At 37.4% G+C, this 21310-nt stretch overlaps 1 long non-coding RNA gene across 1 annotated transcript; it reads right to left on the minus strand.

Moving 5' to 3' along the window:
- Positions 1 to 1508: 1508 nt before the first annotated feature.
- Positions 1509 to 1966, minus strand: LOC126381167 (uncharacterized). Its single transcript, XR_007568709.1, has 3 exons — positions 1848 to 1966; positions 1652 to 1749; positions 1509 to 1562 (listed from the first exon to the last, which is right to left on the minus strand). It is a non-coding gene; the product is annotated as an uncharacterized LOC126381167 (long non-coding RNA).
- Between the last annotated feature and the right edge of the window lie 19344 nt (positions 1967 to 21310).

Genomic DNA, 21310 nt, shown 5'->3' on the forward strand with positions numbered 1-21310 from the left:
TCTGATAGAACTTTGCCAGAATCATAGGGAAAGTTAAGCTTTCATTACATATAAGTCTCATCAGTGGAGGTTCTTGGACCAAGTTTCATACAAAAGTGCCCATTTTCATTTGTGAAACAGAAACATGCTTTGAAACTACCTGAAATCTGTCCTATAACGAGCTCTGACACTCGACGTCATGGAAAACTATTGCCGAATACAATAAGGTGCATTATTTGTGGGCCATCTAATTGCGGCAAAACTAATTTAATGATTGGATTTTTATTGCATAAAAATGGTCTTCGTTATAGAAATTTATATGTATATTCCAAGTCTCTTTGTCAACCAAAGTATGAATATTTAGAAAATGTGTTAAAAATGGTACCGGGTGTATCATTTTATAAATTTCATGAAAAAGATGAAGTTCTAAGCCCGCAGGAGGCTCGTTCGAATTCTATAATTATATTCGACGACGTCGCCTGTGAAAATCAAAACAACATGCGGGATTATTTTGCTATGGGGAGACATAGAAATATAGATAGCTTTTATTTAAATCAGACCTATATTAAGATTCCTAAACAACTTGTTAGAGATAATTTAAATTTGATAGTATTATTTAAACAGGACGATATCAATCTAAAACATGTATACGATGAACATGTAGGCACAGACATGTCGTGGGCACAATTTAGAGAAATGTGTTCAAAGGTATGGAGTAACAACTATAATTATGTAGTTATAAATAAAGATTGTGGAAAAAATGAAGGGGGGTACAGGAAGATGTTTGATACATTTATAGTTTTTTACTAAACTGAAAATTATTTTGTCTATCTCAAGTATGATAGCGATATTGATTTATGATTTTGTTTCATTTAACGGTTTTCTAGTGAAACAACGAAATTTGAAAAACACATTTTATTTATTAAGTTCATAAAACTGTTTAAAGTACAATAGATAAAAAAAATATATTTTGAAATAACAGTTACCATATTAACTATTTCTACTATATACATTAAATGTTTCCATAGCTTGTAGTACTATGACATTAGTCAGAGACTTTATTTGCGATGGAATTTACTGTGTTGTGAATACACGAAAATGCGATTCCAACATATTTATGAAATAATCGCATGTTACGTATAAATACAAGTACTGTAATTACACAATGTCTTTGAAATATTGTTAATTAATTTTTCAGTCTGTCCCAATATATCATCATAACTATCTTTTACCACATATTGGGCTTTCACTAAAACATCACTTTTTTCTTGATTTTCACTTGTATTTGAAGCACCTAAATCCACTATGCTGATTTTAATTAACTTGGTGGCTTTCTCCGCGTTCCGATTTTGCACAAATGAAGATGACTGCTTTCATTTTCCGCATTTAACTTTAGATTTAATTATCTTCCTCTTCTTCTTCTTATCACTTTCCAGCTTTTGACTCTTGTTATCATGAGGCGCCGTCGATTTTGTGGTAGTCGCTTGAACAGGATACCTTTCATCGAAGTCAGCAAGCGGATCTTGCGTGTAAGGGTAGAATAAATCATCTTCGTTAACGTTTGTTAAATTATTCGACATGTTCTGTAACAATAAAACGTATCACATTAATTTATGTATAAAATAAAATACAAACATTTGATTTTATTTATAAAATAAACCACAGTACTTACCAAAGTACTTAGCAGGCATCGCTTTTAGTGCTACACCTTCGAAATTATGATGATGATTTTTAACCGTCAACGGTGTCTACGTCTTTCTCCACGAGTAACTGAAAATACAATGACAGATTAGACTATACCCCTCAACACATATAAAATAAAGTAATAGGTAGTTTATGCACACAATAACACAATAAACGAATATTACCTGTTCATACTTATTTAAGCTACAAGTTTCAACTTGTTCACCCAGCTCCTTTGACATCAGGTAACACGAGTACAGCGCGGATGCCAGCACTCGATCTTCTTTATCATACGCGCCGTATATACTTCTCACAAGAGTTTTTTCTTTGACCTTATCTCCATCTCGGCGAAGGCGATGAATTTGTATTGATACTGTAAATTTTGGGACTTCATCCCCCACTATAGCGAGAAAACTCATTTTCGGCATGGACGCGGACATTTTCGAAGGTGTTGCACTAACGAGAAGCGAAATAGAAATGAAATAAATTATGATGCAACGTCGCGGTCGCCGCGTTGCCCCGCACATATGCGCCTTCTTATGTTACCGCACGTGCACGCTCAAAATCGCTTAGGTTTTCATTGTCGCGTTGTATTTCACGTTAACAAGTTTAAACATGAAAAATGGAGACTAGCGATTATAATTATACTCGCTCCTTGTTCGAGAGGTTTTTAACAGTGTAGTCTACGTCTTATGCTCCAGCATCGTCACAATTTTCAAAGCTCATATCCAAAGCTAAAAAAAAAAAAGTTAGTTTCCCGCTTCCTGAACGCAGCTGTCAACTAATGTCATTACGGTTTTTGTGCACCGGCGCGTCACTTCGCCTCCGTAAATAAACTAATTGAAAACCAATATTTAATACAAAAACATGATTGATATAGTGCGAAAAATCTGTTACTTACATAATCAAGTGCTTTTTTCTCTAAAAAAGCTAGAAACAGTACCAAAGAAAAAATGTGGATGACGAGGAGCGTAAGTTCTTTTTGATAAAACAAAATGTGGATTAAACTGGTAAGTCTTAACATTATCCATCTACTAAAACAAGAGAAGATATAATTATGATCAATTCAATTTAATTCCTTTTATTGTCGAAAACAAATTACTTTTTTTGAGGTTATAATTTTATAATCCTATCATTCGAAGAAGTAACTTAAGTTGGTACTTATTACTAATAATAGTAACTAGTTTTATTAACAGATATAATAATATTATTAAAATTGTATCGTGTTCGTGTTATAACAGTGATTTAAAAGTTATACTTTATTCCGATGTTGATGTTGTTTAAATTCGCCTTATACATATAAGGCAGGCAAAGATCTGAGGACTATACAGTCTTGACTTTAGTAATTTAATATTCAAAAATCACGATCAAAATAGGCCTAAGCCTTGTCTTCAGTCCTTGATAACCACGTTTTTATTTTCACCTGTCAAAAAAAAAAAATTTTTGTTCCTTTTTGTAAGTCGTGTTCTTGACTTATGTTGCAGTTGATAACTTACTATCAGCGAATGAAATGAGCAGTTTTATAATAAAACAAAGAGAACCAGTGAAATATAACCGCAGAATGGCATAGAAAAGTAAATAATAAACTCGGAAATAATTTGACAAGTTCAGATAATTAGATGACAGAAGCACTTCATGTTTACCCTGTTCATCAAGAAGTACCTATGAGACAGTAGTACTCGATATCACAGAGGTCATCTACACCATTGGTAGACAAGATACATAACTTATTCAAGATAACACTTAAAACATTTAGAGTATTATAATTGGTTCAATACAAGATAACCATACTTAAAAAATATATTATATATATTATAACAGTACATAATCCCTTCCCACAGTCTCTGTTAAGTGGTGTTAATAATGTTATATTCTCCGAATGATACTTACAGTATAAGATGATGATGATATACCCTAACAATAAAAACAGAAAGAGTGTTAAGAGGGTACAGGCAAAAGATAGCCTTATTATAGTAAGCAATTTCTTCCAAATTACTCTAATCTTATTATAATTCAAGCTTCCAACGTATGGGTGATGATTATTGGTACCAACCTAACCAACAAGAGAACACCACTTGGAGAGCCATCTAGTTAAGCACTAGTAGTGAACTGTCTGACTAGAGGATAGACAGACTATTTGTTTCCTTTTAGAGCTATCACAATAGAGGATAGACAATGGGCTTGATGTATCAACCCTATTAACATAAAAATCAACCACTAAGACTGTTGCAAAGCGCAAATATACCTATGCCTTATTTTAATACCTAGAGCTATCATTTAGCTGATGGACAGTGGACTTGATGGTACCAACTTAATGAACGAGCTATCACTAGGAAGTTTGCCATTGCTAAGCGCTAATATACCTATTTTACATTTCCATACCTAGAGCTATCACTTAGAGGATAGACAATGGACTTAAAGGCACAATGCACATAAGAGCTACCATTAGGAAGGTCGCCATTGATAAGCGCTAATATACCTATTTGTCATTTCCATACCTAGAGCTATCACTTAGAGGATAGACAATAGACTTGAAGGTATCAATGCAATGAACATAAGAGCTACCACTAAGAAGGTCGCCACTGACAAGCGCTAACATACCTATTTTACATTTCCATACCTAGAGCTATCACTTAGAGGATAGACAATGGACTTAAAGGCACAATGCACATAAGAGCTACCATTAGGAAGGTCGCCATTGATAAGCGCTAATATACCTATTTGTCATTTCCATACCTAGAGCTATCACTTAGAGGATAGACAATAGACTTGAAGGTATCAATGCAATGAACATAAGAGCTACCACTAAGAAGGTCGCCACTGACAAGCGCTAACATACCTGTTTCTCATTTCCATACTTATAGCTATCACTTAGAGGATAGACAATGGACTGGATGGTATCAACCTAATTAACAAAAGATCTACCACCAGGAAGGTCGCCATTGCCAAGCGCTAATATACCTATTTATCATTTCCATGCCTAGAGCTATCACTTAGAGGATAGACAATGGACTTGAAGGTATCAACACAATGAATGTAAGAGCTACCACGAAGAAAGTCGCCATTGACAAGCGCTAACATACCTATTTCTCATTTCCATACTTAGAGCTATCACTTAGAGGATAGACAATGGACTTGATGGTAAGAGCTACCACGATTATGGTCGGCATTGGCAAGCGCTATATACCTATTTCTCATTTCCATACTTAGAGCTATCACTTAGAGGATAGACAATGGACTTTATGGTATGAACCCTATTAATATAAGAGCTACCACGATTATGGTCGGCATTAGCAAGCGCTATATACCTATTTCTCATTTCCATACCTAGAGCTATCACTTAGAGGATAGACAATGGACTTAATGGTATCAACTCAAATAACATAAAGCTACCACTACAAGTATCGCCTTTTGCTAAACGTTAGTAGATAGCTAGAACATAGACCAACTATTTTTTATACTTTTATTTCCATGTTTGGTTTGTCACTTGAGGAATCGAAGATAAACCATTGAATTGTCGGGGCTTACCTACCCATGTTGAAACTCAAGATTAGACTAATGCTGAGAAACAATAGACTATTATGTCAAATTGATTATTATAAAATAATGAGAGTACAAATTCTGAAGAAATAACCGACAATTCAAAACCTAAAAGCCTCTTTTCTATTAATCAACCTCATCATCACAGGCCTTTACATCTTTATCAGATGATCCAACTGTGCTAGAAATCAAAGTATTAATAGTATGTAATGTCAGAGATTACTTTCAAAAGAGATAACTGTACACAAGACATGGTTAGAGAATACTGCTATTAAATTCTTTCAACCAACATCATAAAATTCAAATAGCACATAAATAATAATGAATAACATTGTCCGAAGAGTGAGTAAACGAGATAGCAACAGGATCTGTGGAACAGAGACAACAGTATCAGCAGGCAGCCCCACAGCCAACAGCATGAACAGAAAACCCACAAGGAACAGTATCAGCAGGCCGCCCCACAGCCAGCAATAAAAGCAGTGATGCAACCAGTCATGATCAGCAGTGCCATAACCAGCAGTACCAGCAGCCCTACAGCCAGCAGTAGTAGCAGAGCTACAACCAGATGTATTAGCAGTCTCACAGCCATTAGTATCAACAGTGGCCCAGGCAGCAAGGCCGTTTAAGAATAGTACCTCATGAGGAGGAAGAATTCCCTATAAAGTTATCATGGGAAAATTTGCACAAGCAAATATACCTACCTTTATGATATTTACTTTTTCAAAATTCTGGTAAAATTAATTCCGAATGTCTATCACTAAAAGTTTTAGCATTATCATTAAGACATTGGATTCAAATCCTGTCTTTGTTAATCAGGAATAACAATACTAATCTCAGTATAAATTGAGGTACCTACCTGATAATATTATAACTTCAATGAAAATTTCCTTCAAGTATTACATTCGAAATTGTAAAATATTGATACCTAGTTCGGTTAGATAGAATAGTTGCCCTTTTTATTATTAACTCATAGGTGAAAAGGAAGGAAAAATAGTTCATTATTAACATATAACTTACATCACCATTAGCGTTTTCTCTAAATTATGTTGTTGTAGATTTATTATGTTGTTGCTGATCAGCCCAAAACACAGTTTACAATTAATATAAAAATTACAACAATAATGTCCCTCCACTTAATCAATCGGAACCAAACTGCAGTGGAGAAGGAACAATAATATTTTCATGACAAATATATGTTTATCCTATTTTTCCAGTAAATAATAGGACGTTACTGTCGTAGGTAGTACTAATATCAATAGCCATATTAAATGTACATATGTGGGTAACTGCAAAATAAACCAGTCTTAGCTCGCACGCCGAACTAGTTGTTTAATTTCACATTCCTGATTACTACATGGTGTCAGGTGTGGGGTAATCCGCGCGTATTTGGTGAAAATAACTTTGTTGAGTGTATTTCGGAGTGACAATAACTAGAGAAATGGCGACTACTGATCAAAAAGACGTGTTTTCTACGATCCAACAGCCAGCGCCTATGAGTGCAGAAGGCAATATGGCATGTAACTGGAAAGAGTTCAGATCTGCCTTTGAATATTATTTAATTGCTTCGGGTAAAGAGCAAGCATCGTCAAAAGAAAAATGTGCATTATTTTTGCATGTGATTGGTAAGTATGGACGTGAAATATTTGAGGAATTGGACATAACAGAAAAGTTGAAGGTAGAATACGAAAAATTGGTCAAAAAATTCGACGAATATTGTGATCCAACAAGGAATGTGAATTTCGAAAGGCACATATTTTTCGAGACAAATCAACGTGATGACAGTTTTGATAAATTTCTCGGTAACTTGAAGCTTAAAAGCAAATCCTGCGAGTTCGGCGGATTGCGTAATAGTTTGATTCTTACTCAAATAATCAGAGGAATCAAAGACGCGGGCATGCGAGAAAGACTCTTAGCGAAACAAGATCTAGAACTGAGCCAAGCGGTGTCTTGGTGTCGAGCTGCGGAGACGGCAGGCAAGCAGGCGGAGGTGTGCGCGCGTGGCGCCGCCCCCGCGCCGCCGCCAGCCGAGCTCGAGCTGGATGAGCTGCGAGGAGCGCGAGGCCGCGGCTGGCCCGCGCAGCGCCGCGCGCGCCAGCCTCCACCGCGCGTGTCCGGCGGGCCCCGGCCTGCGCCCTGCGACAGGTGCGGCCGCGCGCACGGGCCCACCGACAGGTGCACGGCTCGTAGTGTCAAGTGTTATCGGTGTGATCGTATAGGGCATTTCGCTAAAGTATGCAGAGCAAAATTCGTGAGTGAATTGGTGCACAGTGATGACGAAGATGAGTGTGAATCGGTTCTTTATAGTTTATCGATCGATGCGGTGGATGGCCAGAACGAGTCGTGGTATGAGACGGTATGTGTTGACAATATTAATATTAAGTTTAAATTGGATAGTGGGGCGGATGTTTCTGTGCTATCTCTGGAGGCATTTAAAGAGGCAGGTTTTCACGACAGTATCTTAAAGAAAGATAAAGTTATTCTGAGAGAAATTAGCAGCGCTAAATTACCAGTGGTTGGATACTTTGAACCATTGTTATCTTATAAAGGGCAAAGTACAAAACAAAAAGTTTATGTATTAGACACTGTTTGCAGCAATCTGCTGGGGCTTGAGGCTTGTAAAAATCTACAATTAATTGCCCGCGTCAACGAGCTATCGAATTATACAATTGATGAGTCACTTTTTGATGGAATTGGATGTTTACCTACCATATGCAAAATATTGACGAATGAAAGCGTGCCTCCTGTAGTGAATGCTTCCAGGAAAATACCTATCAAACTAAGACCTAGATTAAAAGAGGAACTGGAATGTATGGAAAAAATGAGAATTATTGTTAAAGAGGATTCGCCCACAGAATGGGTTTCAAATATTGTGATTGTTGAGAAACCTGACAAAAAATTACGTTTGTGTTTAGACCCATACCATTTAAACAAAGCTGTTCGTCGTTGCCATTTTCAGCTACCAACGTTAGATGAAATAACTAGTAACATGTCTGGAGCGCGTTATTTTTCAAAATTAGATGCCAAAAAAGGATTTTGGATGTTAAAATTGGATGAGGCCAGTTCCAAACTGTGCACATTTGCGACGCCGTTTGGTAGGTATCGCTTTTTGCGAATGCCGTTTGGTATCAACTGCGCGCCTGAGATATTTCATAACGAAATGTATAAGCTGTTTTCTATGCCGGGAGTAGAGGTCTACTGTGATGACATTTTAATTTGGGGTAAAAGTAAGGCTGAACATGACTGCAGATTAAGCGAAGTATTAGAAAGAGCAAAAAAGAATGGAGTAAAATTTAACAAAGGAAAATGTGTATTAGGAGTGACAGAGATTAATTTTTTGGGTCATGTATTTAATTCTACCGGTATACGACCAGACGAGGGCCGCATTAGGGCAATAAATTTAATGCCGAGACCAAATAATAAAAAAGAGCTCGAGCGCTTCCTAGGAATAACTAACTATCTGGCTAGATTTATTCCAAATTATTCGGATAAAACTACTCCTTTAAGAAACCTATTAAAAAAAGACATCGAGTTTGAGTGGTGTAACGAGCACGATAAGGCGTATAATCTGTTAAAAAAGACAATTACACGGAGTCCAGTATTACGGTACTATTCGCCGCGTGAACCGGTAGTAGTGACAGTGGACGCGAGCGCGCACGGTATGGGCGCGTGTCTGCTGCAGGGCGGACAGCCCGTGGCCTACGCCGCGCGCACGCTCACGCCTGCCGAGACGAGATGGGCGCAAATCGAGAAGGAGCTACTAGCTATTCAATTCGGCTGTCAAAGGTTTCATCAATTCGTTTATGGTCACGAGGACGTGACAGTTGAAAGTGATCATAAGCCGCTCGAGTCGATATTTAGAAAATCTTTAAATGAAACTCCACCTCGATTACAGCGCATGTTATTAAAGTTACAGGCGTATTGTTTCAAGATTGTGTATAAGCCCGGCAGTAAGATGTATATTGCCGATGCGTTGTCGCGAGCGGCGGTAGAATGCGGTTCCAATTCTGAGGTTTGCGATGACGTCACCGTGCACGTGAATGCAATGTATGAGAACATAGACGCGTCGGCAGAAAAATTAGAACTTATTAAAGTTGAAACAAGTAAAGACTTCACTTTGTTATGCGTTAAAGATTATTACGAGAACGGTTGGCCAAATGCAAAAAATAAAGTTAAAATAGAGGCGAGGGTATTTTGGCCGATAAGAAATGAGTTGCATTTTATTAACGGAATTATTTTTCGTAATAACAAAATAGTAATACCAAAAGTACTTCGTAAGGAAATGCTCTTACGTATACATGAAGGACACTTAGGTATAGAAAAAAGCAAGAGAAGGGCCAGGGAGGCCATATGGTGGCCCGGTATGTCGTCCGAGATTGAAGCCGTGATTCAGAATTGCGAGCCGTGCCTACGCCACCGCGCCGCCGCGCGCCGTGATCCCCTCGCACCCCACCCGGTCCCCGCGCTGCCGTGGGAAGCGCTAGCAGCTGACGTGTTTGAGTTTAAACGAAAACAGTATTTATTAGTAGTGGACTACTACTCAAAATATGTTGAGGTGGTCTCGTTACCGAATTTACATAGCATGACTGTAATATTGAAAATGAAAAGTATTTTTGCTAGATTTGGAATACCAAAAAAAATTGTTACGGATAATGCAACTCAGTTCATGTCTTCTGAGTTTAAAGCGTTTACAAACAAGTGGGAAATTAACCACGTGACGAGCTCCCCACATTATCCGCGTTCAAACGGGTTAGCTGAGCGCAATGTACAAACAATAAAACGCTTATTGACTAAAGCTAGTGAGGATGGGACTGAGTGGCAACTGGCACTGTTAAATTACAGAAATACCCCGATCACGGGTGAGCAGTTTTCGCCAGCACAGCTGTTAATGGGTAGGGCGCTTAATACGCGTTTACCAGTATCACCACAGTTGTTATTTCCATGTGTAGTCGACCCGCAAAAGATGAAACAAGACAGGGAAAATCGGATCAAAACAATGAAACATTATTATGATCAAGGAACTAGATCGTCAAAACCGTTGAAAACTGGTGAAAAAGTACGTGTACGACAAGGCACAGTTTGGAACAAAGGTATTATTGTCGCTAAAACGGATAATGATCGTTCGTATTGGCTGAAAACTGAAAATGGAGGGACGTATCGGCGGAACAGGTGTCACATTATGGGAATGTCTGATAAAAGGAGTTATATTTATGATGATGTAATAGCATGTAACGACGGGCCGCGGCCGCGCATGTCGGCCTGCGCGCAGGACATGACCGCGTCCGCGTCCCGCGCACCTGCGCCCGCGTCGCCCGCGCCGCAACCACCACGCACTACTAGAAGCGGCAGGGCAATTCGTCAACCGAATAGATACGGTTATGACTCTTAACGAAAGTTAGTAGCATAAAAATATTTTTTTTTCTTCCACAACGAATTTAGTTTGTTGTTATTACTTATGAATAAACTAAGATAGTTTTATGTAATCAAACTTGTATTTTGTTTTTTATAATATATATATATATATATATATATATATATTTTTCTTTTTAAGACTGTAAGAGGAAAGAGAGGTGGCTAGATAATAAGGGTCTGTTGAGTTTACCCATAAGGTTCCTTTAGTTATTAGTTAGTAGTCAGTATTTAATTTACAATTGTTTTTTTTTATATAAAGCTTTCAGGAGGGAGATGTCGTAGGTAGTACTAATATCAATAGCCATATTAAATGTACATATGTGGGTAACTGCAAAATAAACCAGTCTTAGCTCGCACGCCGAACTAGTTGTTTAATTTCACATTCCTGATTACTACAGTTACTATTACTGTCCTAAAAACAAATTCAATAATTATTACACTAAAGAGATAGCTGCGTAAACAATGTTACGTGTGTTAATGTGTTGTGTGTACGTTGTTCTATCATCTGATTGGTGGGTGAAAGGTTGCATAGAGGAATAGGAAAAAATTCCTCAACAAGTTATATTTATTATTACCACATAAAAAAATATACTAAATGTTATTACCAAGCCCATATGGTCGATATTAGGTAATTCACAATAACGTGGGCTCAGGTAATCTATTTTAATAAAAACAAAATCTTAATTATTCCGAAGATAATTATCACACAAGTACATAATGTAAATGCACTTCCCCTCTTTATACTTTCAGCCTCATTTAACAATATCTATACTTATAATAAATCTGTAGAGAGGTCAATTCTGTACATTAAATATTTTTTCAAAATAACTATCAGGGGGTGATAAGTGGTCGATACTGATGCCAAAAATGCAATCAGTAAAATTTTTGTCTGTCTGTCTGTCTGTCTGTCTGTCTGTCTGTCTGTCTGTCTGTCTGTATGTTCCTTATAGAAACAAAAACTACTGGACGGATTTTAATGAAACTTGGTACAATTATTCTTCACACTCCTAAACAGGTTATAGTATACTTTTCATCACGCTACAATCAATAGGAGCAGAGTAGTGAAGGGAAATTCTTTTGTATGAAAAATCTAAACCACTCAAGTTAGACGTTTAAAATTTGGCATGCAGGTACCTTAGATACCGTAGAGGTGCACTAAGAAAGGAATTCCCGAAAATCCTACGGGAACGGGAATTAGCGGGAAAATCCTTTTGTATGAAAAATCTAAACCACTCAAGTTAGACGTTTGAAATTTGGCAAGCAGGTACCTTAGATACCGTAGAGGTGTACTAAGAAAGGAATTTCCGAAATTCCTACGGGAACGGGAATTAGCGGGAAAATCCTTTTGTATGAAAAATCTAAACCACTCAAGTTAGACGTTTGAAATTTGGCATGCAGATACCTTAAGTACCGTAGAGGTGCACTAAGAAAGGAATTCCCGAAATTCCTACGAGAACGGGAATTAGCAAGAAAATCCTTTTGTATGAAAAATCTAAACCACTCAAGTTAGACGTTTGAAATTTGTCATGCAGGTACCTTAGGTACCGTAGAGGTGCATTAAGAAAGGAATTCCCGAAATTCCCACGAGAACGGGAATTAGCGGGAAAATCCTTTTGTATGAAAAATCTAAACCATTCAAGTTAGATGTTTGAAATTTGTCATGCAGGTACCTTAGATACCATAGAGGTGTACTAAGAAAGGAATTCCCGAAATTCCCACGGGAACGGGAATTAGCGGGAAAATCCTTTTGTATGAAAAATCTAAACCACTCAAGTTAGACGTTTGAAATTTGGCATGCAGGTACCTTAGATACCGTAGAGGTGTACTAAGAAAGGAATTTCCGAAATTCTTACGAGAACGGGAATTAGGCGGAAAATCCTTTTGTATGAAAAATCTAAACCACTCAAGTTAGACGTTTGAAATTTGGCATGCAGATACCTTAAGTACCGTAGAGGTGCACTAAGAAAGGATTTCCCGAAATTCCCACGAGAACGGGAATTAGCAAGAAAATCCTTTTGTATGAAAAATCTAAACCACTCAAGTTAGACGTTTGAAATTTGTCATGCAGGTACCTTAGGTACCGTAGAGGTGCATTAAGAAATGAATTCCCGAAATTCCCACGAGAACGGGAATTAGCGGGAAAATCCTTTTGTATGAAAAATCTAAACCATTCAAGTTAGATGTTTGAAATTTGTCATGCAGGTACCTTAGGTACCTTAGAGGTGTACTAAGAAAGGAATTCCCGAAAATCCTACGGGAACGGGAATTAGCGGGAAAATCCTTTTGTATGAAAAATCTAAACCACTCAAGTTAGACGTTTGAAATTTGGCATGCTGGTACCTTAGATACCGTAGAGGTGTACTAAGAAAGGAATTTCCGAAATTCTTACGGGAACGGGAATTAGCGGGAAAATCCTTTTGTATGAAAAATCTAAACCACTCAAGTTAGACGTTTGAAATTTGTCATGCAGGTACCTTAGGTACCGTAGAGGTGCATTAAGAAAGGAATTCCCAAAATTCTCACGGGAACGGTAGTTAGCGGGAAAATCCTTTTGTATGAAAAATCTAAACCATTCAAGTTAGATGTTTGAAATTTGTCATGCAGGTACCTTAGATACCGTAGAGGTGTACTAAGAAAGGAATTCCCGAAATTCCCACGGGAACGGGAATTAGCGGGAAAATCCTTTTGTATGAAAAATCTAGGACTTATGATGACCAAATTGGAGATGTCCTTAGAAAAGGTTCAATACGATCTACTCTGAACCGGCGTGCGTGTATGAAGCGATTGATGAATGTGGAGGAAGCAAGAGAAGTGTGTCAGGATCGAAGCAAATGGAATTCTATAGTCTCTGCTTACCCCGGTGGGAAATAGGCGTGAGTTTATGTATGTATGTATGTATGAAAAATCTAAACCACTCAAGTTAGACGCTTGAAATTTGGCATGCAGGTACCTTAGTTAACTTAAAGCTTAGTTGCAACAGGATATTGCAAAATTCCCACGGAAACGGGAGTTAGTGGGAAAAAAACATTTGTATGAAAAAATCGAAACCGCGTAAGATAGATATTTTCAATTCAATTAAATTATTTATTGCATTCCATGTAGTACAATGGGGTGTTACATAGGCATAGGAACTAAAACATGGACCCTGTAGGGCACAGCAACGTTGAAGGGAAGAGAGGAAGTGTGTATTAAAATTAAAACTCAATGAACAATCAATTAAAAAAAAACAATTCAATCAATTGATTCAATCTAGCATGCATGCATACCTTAGTAAATATAAAGTTTATTTTTGGCTGTATTTTGAAAAATGGGAGTTATTGGGAAAAAAAAAATGTACTTATGAAAAAATCTAAACTGCATAAGTATGCACTCCCACACACACAAAGATCTCTCTCTTATATAACACGCCACGCGGACGAAGTCGCGGGCAAAAGCTAGTCTTATAATAAAGAGGAAAGTTTAGTTCAGTGGTTCTGAATATTTTAATGAAAAAGGTCATTTGAATAAATGTATCGAAATTCTTACTTGCACTTATATTTGTATTTTCTCTAATCAATTTGACATGTTGTCTTAGGATTCATTTAACTACTCAATGTCGACAACAATTGCCAACTTAGCACAGGATGTTACAATCAATCTTGTGTCTGGGTGCCCTCGTCATTACCCGTTCTTCTTTATGTATTTCTTCTTCTTTTATGTATGTAAACAAATAATGTGTAACTTTGATAATTATTGTAGCCCTTGGTGTGCCAATGAAAAATGAGTGTTATACTATATGATGAAGTCTCACAGTCCTTTCGACTATAACTATCGTTGTTGTTCAAGAGCTTCGGAAATGTGCTCTATGGTGAGGTCCCTGTGAGGCTCTTATAGCCAATCTTGATGTTGAGCTCCATCAGAAATTTGTTCTTGTGTAGTTCTTTTGTTGTGAAATTGATAGTAATGTGAAATAGGTATTTAATGGACTTGCTCAACTTCAACTTTATTATTTAGAACTATGTATCTATTATAGTACAGTATAGTATAACCATATTTATAACATACATAATATCGATTCCATTCTTGAGAACTGGTGAAACTTGTTTAGCGAACAGTTATTATTCTTATTGTTTTTTACATGATAATATCAAAACGTTTGGTGGAACGCCGCGCTGAGTTTATCAGGAAACGGCTGTGCCTCTGACTGCCTTTATTGGGATTAAAGTCATGGGCAGCTTAATTAGCTTTTGTGATAACAAAGTATGTACTTTATTCATTAACTAGCTTTTGCCCGCGACTTCGTCCGCGTGGCGTGTTATATAAGAGAGAGATCTTTGTGTGTGTGGGAGTGCATACTTATGCAGTTTAGATTTTTTCATAAGTACATTTTTTTTTTTCCCAATAACTCCCATTTTTCAAAATACAGCCAAAAATAAACTTTATATTTACTAAGGTATGCATGCATGCTAGATTGAATCAATTGATTGAATTGTTTTTTTTTAATTGATTGTTCATTGAGTTTTAATTTTAATACACACTTCCTCTCTTCCCTTCAACGTTGCTGTGCCCTACAGGGTCCATGTTTTAGTTCCTATGCCTATGTAACACCCCATTGTACTACATGGAATGCAATAAATAATTTAATTGAATTGAAAATATCTATCTTACGCGGTTTCGATTTTTTCATACAAATGTTTTTTTCCCACTAACTCCCGTTTCCGTGGGAATTTTGCAATATCCTGTTGCAACTAAGCTTTAAGTTAACTAAGGTACCTGCATGCCAAATTTCAAGCGTCTAACTTGAGTGGTTTAGATTTTTCATACATACATACATACATAAACTCACGCCTATTTCCCACCGGGGTAAGCAGAGACTATAGAATTCCATTTGCTTCGATCCTGACACACTTCTCTTGCTTCCTCCACATTCATCAATCGCTTCATACACGCACGCCGGTTCAGAGTAGATCGTATTGAACCTTTTCTAAGGACATCTCCAATTTGGTCATCATAAGTCCTAGATTTTTCATACAAAAGGATTTTCCCGCTAATTCCCGTTCCCGTGGGAATTTCGGGAATTCCTTTCTTAGTACACCTCTACGGTATCTAAGGTACCTGCATGACAAATTTCAAACATCTAACTTGAATGGTTTAGATTTTTCATACAAAAGGATTTTCCCGCTAACTACCGTTCCCGTGAGAATTTTGGGAATTCCTTTCTTAATGCACCTCTACGGTACCTAAGGTACCTGCATGACAAATTTCAAACGTCTAACTTGAGTGGTTTAGATTTTTCATACAAAAGGATTTTCCCGCTAATTCCCGTTCCCGTAAGAATTTCGGAAATTCCTTTCTTAGTACACCTCTACGGTATCTAAGGTACCTGCATGCCAAATTTCAAACGTCTAACTTGAGTGGTTTAGATTTTTCATACAAAAGGATTTTCTTGCTAATTCCCGTTCTCGTGGGAATTTCGGGAATTCCTTTCTTAATGCACCTCTAAGGTACCTAAGGTACCTGCATGACAAATTTCAAACGTCTAACTTGAGTGGTTTAGATTTTTCATACAAAAGGATTTTCTTGCTAATTCCCGTTCTCGTGGGAATTTCGGGAAATCCTTTCTTAGTGCACCTCTACGGTACCTAAGGTACCTGCATGACAAATTTCAAACGTCTAACTTGAGTGGTTTAGATTTTTCATACAAACGGATTTTCTTGCTAATTCCCGTTCTCGTGGGAATTTCGGGAAATCCTTTCTTAGTGCACCTCTACGGTACTTAAGGTATCTGCATGCCAAATTTCAAACGTCTAACTTGAGTGGTTTAGATTTTTCATACAAAAGGATTTTCCCGCTAATTCCCGTTCCCGTAGGAATTTCGGAAATTCCTTTCTTAGTACACCTCTACGGTACCTAAGGTACCTGCATGACAAATTTCAAACGTCTAACTTGAGTGGTTTAGATTTTTCATACAAAAGGATTTTCTTGCTAATTCCCGTTCTCGTGGGAATTTCGGGAATTCCTTTCTTAGTGCGCCTCTACGGTACCTATGGTACCTGCATGCCAAATTTCAAACGTCTAACTTGAGTGGTTTAGATTTTTCATACAAAAGGATTTTCCCGCTAATTCCCGTTCCCGTAAGAATTTCGGAAATTCCTTTCTTAGTACACCTCTACGGTATCTAAGGTACCTGCATGCCAAATTTCAAACGTCTAACTTGAGTGGTTTAGATTTTTCATACAAAAGGATTTTCCCGCTAATTCCCGTTCCCGTAGGATTTTCGGGAATTCCTTTCTTAGTACACCTCTACGGTATCTAAGGTACCTGCATGACAAATTTCAAACATCTAACTTGAATGGTTTAGATTTTTCATACAAAAGGATTTTCCCGCTAATTCCCGTTCTCGTGGGAATTTCGGGAATTCCTTTCTTAATGCACCTCTACGGTACCTAAGGTACCTGCATGACAAATTTCAAACGTCTAACTTGAGTGGTTTAGATTTTTCATACAAAAGGATTTTCTTGCTAATTCCCGTTCTCGTGGGAATTTCGGGAATTCCTTTCTTAGTGCACCTCTACGGTACTTAAGGTATCTGCATGCCAAATTTCAAACGTCTAACTTGAGTGGTTTAGATTTTTCATACAAAAGGATTTTCCGCCTAATTCCCGTTCCCGTGGGAATTTCGGGAATTCCTTTCTTAGTACACCTCTATGGTATCTAAGGTACCTGTATGACAAATTTCATACATCTAACTTGAATGGTTTAGATTTTTCATACAAAAGGATTTTCCCGCTAATTCCCGTTCTCGTGGGAATTTCGGGAATTCCTTTCTTAATGCACCTCTACGGTACCTAAGGTACCTGCATGACAAATTTCAAACGTCTAACTTGAGTGGTTTAGATTTTTCATACAAAAGGATTTTCTTGCTAATTCCCGTTCTCGTAGGAATTTCGGGAATTCCTTTCTTAGTGCACCTCTACGGTACTTAAGGTATCTGCATGCCAAATTTCAAACGTCTAACTTGAGTGGTTTAGATTTTTCATACAAAAGGATTTTCCCGCTAATTCCCGTTCCCGTAGGAATTTCGGAAATTCCTTTCTTAGTACACCTCTACGGTATCTAAGGTACCTGCTTGCCAAATTTCAAACGTCTAACTTGAGTGGTTTAGATTTTTCATACAAAAGGATTTTCCCGCTAATTCCCGTTCCCGTAGGATTTTCGGGAATTCCTTTCTTAGTGCACCTCTACGGTATCTAAGGTACCTGCATGCCAAATTTCAAACGTCTAACTTGAGTGGTTTAGATTTTTCATACAAAAGAATTTCCCTTCACTACTCTGCTCCTATTGATTGTAGCGTGATGAAAAGTATACTATAACCTGTCCAGGAGTGTGAAGAATAATTGTACCAAGTTTCATTAAAATCCGTCCAGTAGTTTTTGTTTCTATTAGGAACATACAGACAGACAGACAGACAGACAGACAGACAGACAGACAGACAGACAGACAAAAATTTTACTGATTGCATTTTTGGCATCAGTATCGACCACTTATCACCCCCTGATAGTTATTTTGAAAAAATATTTAATGTACAGAATTGACCTCTCTACAGATTTATTATAAGTATAGATAGTGAAAGTTAACAACACAAATCCCATAACCTATCATTTACAAGACAAAAATAAAGAAAATATTCTTGGTTCATTTTACGAATATGAATTACAAAAAACAAAATTTCCAGATGTGTACTTGATTGAAAAGGTTATTAAAAGAAAAGGTAATAAACTTTTTGTAAAATGGTTGGGATTAAATAAAAATATAATAGCTGGATTAGTTTACTCGTCGTCAAATCAGTTTACTCGTAGACCTCTCGGTGTACGGACGAGTCCACAGCGGTACCTATTCGCTTACCTATTCATTTTCACCGGTTCTCAAACTATCATTACTTAACATGAATCCGAAGTGTAATAACTGCGTCGAAGTTTTGACTGATGGAGCTTGTTGCTATGGTTATAACTGCGAACTGCATTTCCACTGTGCTGGTATTACCGAAGTTGGCTACCGAAGATTGGGGGAGAGAAAACAGACTTGGCGCTGTCCCAAGTGTAAACAATCGGGAATATCGGTGGCGAGTGCAGGCATATCACCGGCAACGCCACGATCTCAACCTTCTGCGGTCTCAGTCACGCACTCCTTCTTTTTTACAAACAGATCAAGGAAAGGAGTTTTTAACGCTTCTTTCCAAAATTTGATGAAGCAGTATGGTATTAAACATTATTCAACATTTTCTACAAAAAAGGCCTCAATAGTGGAGCGATTGAACAGAACGTTAAAAAGTAAACTGTATAAATATTTTAGCTTAGAAGGCAAATATAAATGGGTGCCGAAAATTTTAGATTTAGCTGTTACATCGTATAACAATAGTGTGCATCGTACTTCTAAATTTAAACCGATAGATGTAAATAAGGAAAATGAACACATTATAAAAGAAAACATCCTCAGTTTACAAGTTAAAAGAAAAAAAAACAAAAGCAAAATACCAAATTGGTGACCAAGTACGCATTAGCAAGCACAAAAGTGACTTTTATAAAGGGTACACACCGAACTGGTCTACAGAAATATTTAATATAGTGAAAGTTAACAACACAAATCCCATAACCTATCATTTACAAGACAAAAATAAAGAAAATATTCTTGGTTCATTTTACGAATATGAATTACAAAAAACAAAATTTCCAGATGTGTACTTGATTGAAAAGGTTATTAAAAGAAAAGGTAATAAACTTTTTGTAAAATGGTTGGGATTAAATAAAAATATAATAGCTGGATTAGTTTACTCGTCGTCAAATCAGTTTACTCGTAGACCTCTCGGTGTACGGACGAGTCCACAGCGGTACCTATTCGCTTACCTATTCATTTTCACCGGTTCTCAAACTATCATTACTTAACATGAATCCGAAGTGTAATAACTGCGTCGAAGTTTTGACTGATGGAGCTTGTTGCTATGGTTATAACTGCGAACTGCATTTCCACTGTGCTGGTATTACCGAAGTTGGCTACCGAAGATTGGGGGAGAGAAAACAGACTTGGCGCTGTCCCAAGTGTAAACAATCGGGAATATCGGTGGCGAGTGCAGGCATATCACCGGCAACGCCACGATCTCAACCTTCTGCGGTCGCGGTTGTGGAGGCGCCGGTCTCGCCGCTGCCTCCTCCGGTCACCTTACAATCAGAGTCGGAATCCACTATTCTACAAGAAATTAGAGCTCTTGCCGAAAAACTTGCTCCGCTCGATGCAATAACTGCAGAAGTAAAGGCGTTACGTGCAGATCTTGTGGAGCTCAAGTTTACAGTTAACGAAGCTAATAATAGCGTCAAAAAGTTTGGTGCTAAGGTGCTGGAAATTGAGAAAAGGCTTACACAAGTTGAGAATGTACAGGTGAATATCAGCTCACTACAGTCAAGGTTGGATAAGCTTGAGTGGGAGTGCAGTTCGAGGGAGCAATGGACGCGTATGAGCAACATTGAAGTTAAGGGAGTACCTCAGACTTCTACTGAAAACTTATATGACATAATAGGTAAAATTGGCCAAAAAGTTCAGTATTCAGTATCGAAGCAGCAAATCAATTTTATTGCAAGAGTTCCTACGCGGGATGAAAACCAGCCGAAACCTATTATAATTTGTTTTAATAATAGGTACGTTAAGGAAGATTTCATAGCTGCCGCCAGAACTGCTGCGAAAAAAGGATCTCTTACTCCTGCTGACCTTGTATTAAAAGGAAGTCAAAAGATTTTTGTCAATGACCATCTTACGATACAGAACAAGAATTTGCTCACCAAAGCTAAGAGAGTTGCCAATGAGCAGGGGTTCTGCTATATTTGGGTGAAGCATTCAAAAATCTACGTGAGAAGAGACGAGACATCACCTATTATTGCTTTGAAGCCGGAAAAGGATATCTCGAAAATGGTCAAAGTGTAATACTTATACTTAATTTCTTACTGTATATAACTTACCTAATCATTTATACTTTTTTATATATCAATATGGTCTTAGAAAGTTTGAGTATCGTAGCCGGTTGCAGTGCTAGTTGCACTTTTCTATTATTGCTATGTGTGCTATTCAATTCCGGTAAGCGCCTTTTATATTTTACCTATCTTTGCTCGGTTGATGTTGTTAATTGCTGCGTTTTTATGTTTGTAATTAAGTTGCATTTGAGTTGCGCGTTATCGCTTTATAAGTCATTTATGAATGCGGTACTCAGTAGGCATGAATGGATTGCTCATTGTCTGGTCTCGTCATCATACATTTTGGTAGTGTACACTATTGAACACAGTGTTATTTTATTGTGCAAGCTTGTCGCTAGGAAGTTTACTTTCGTATACCCTTCGATAGTTAATATGTTGATTTTTAAATGGTATTTCTTATATTATTTATTGTACCTAGGTCTAGCGATGAGAATAATATCTTATTATGTACCTAATAGTCAATTTTATGTGTATACTAGCTTTTGCCCGCGACTTCGTCCGCGTGGCGTGTTATATAAGAGAGAGATCTTTGTGTGTGTGGGAGTGCATACTTATGCAGTTTAGATTTTTTCATAAGTACATTTTTTTTTTCCCAATAACTCCCATTTTTCAAAATACAGCCAAAAATAAACTTTATATTTACTAAGGTATGCATGCATGCTAGATTGAATCAATTGATTGAATTGTTTTTTTTTAATTGA

The sequence above is a fragment of the Pectinophora gossypiella genome, unplaced genomic scaffold, assembly GCF_024362695.1.
Source record: "Pectinophora gossypiella unplaced genomic scaffold, ilPecGoss1.1 Pgos_38, whole genome shotgun sequence".
Lineage (NCBI taxonomy): Eukaryota > Metazoa > Arthropoda > Insecta > Lepidoptera > Gelechiidae > Pectinophora > Pectinophora gossypiella.